Genomic DNA, 290 nt, shown 5'->3' with positions numbered 1-290 from the left:
ACGCCACTCATTTACAGTGAACAATTTTTCATCTAAAAAATGTTCATTAATTTCTTTTTCAAAATAGAGTAGTTTTTCTAATTCAAGCCTGGACAAATGATCAGCAATTTGATTTTTAGTTTCCTTCAGATCAACTATTTCAAAATTAATTTTTTGTAAAAGAAAAATCCATCTTATAAGTCTCGACTTAGTATCCTTCTTTCTCATTAAGTACTTAATAGCAGAATGATCTGTATGCACTATACAATGAGTTCCAATCAAATATGATCTAAATTTATCAAAGGCATATA

The sequence above is a fragment of the Phalaenopsis equestris genome, unplaced genomic scaffold (genome assembly GCF_001263595.1).
Source record: "Phalaenopsis equestris unplaced genomic scaffold, ASM126359v1 Scaffold233313, whole genome shotgun sequence".
NCBI classification, from domain to species: domain Eukaryota; kingdom Viridiplantae; phylum Streptophyta; class Magnoliopsida; order Asparagales; family Orchidaceae; genus Phalaenopsis; species Phalaenopsis equestris.
Note: the sequence above shows the minus strand (reverse complement) of the source record.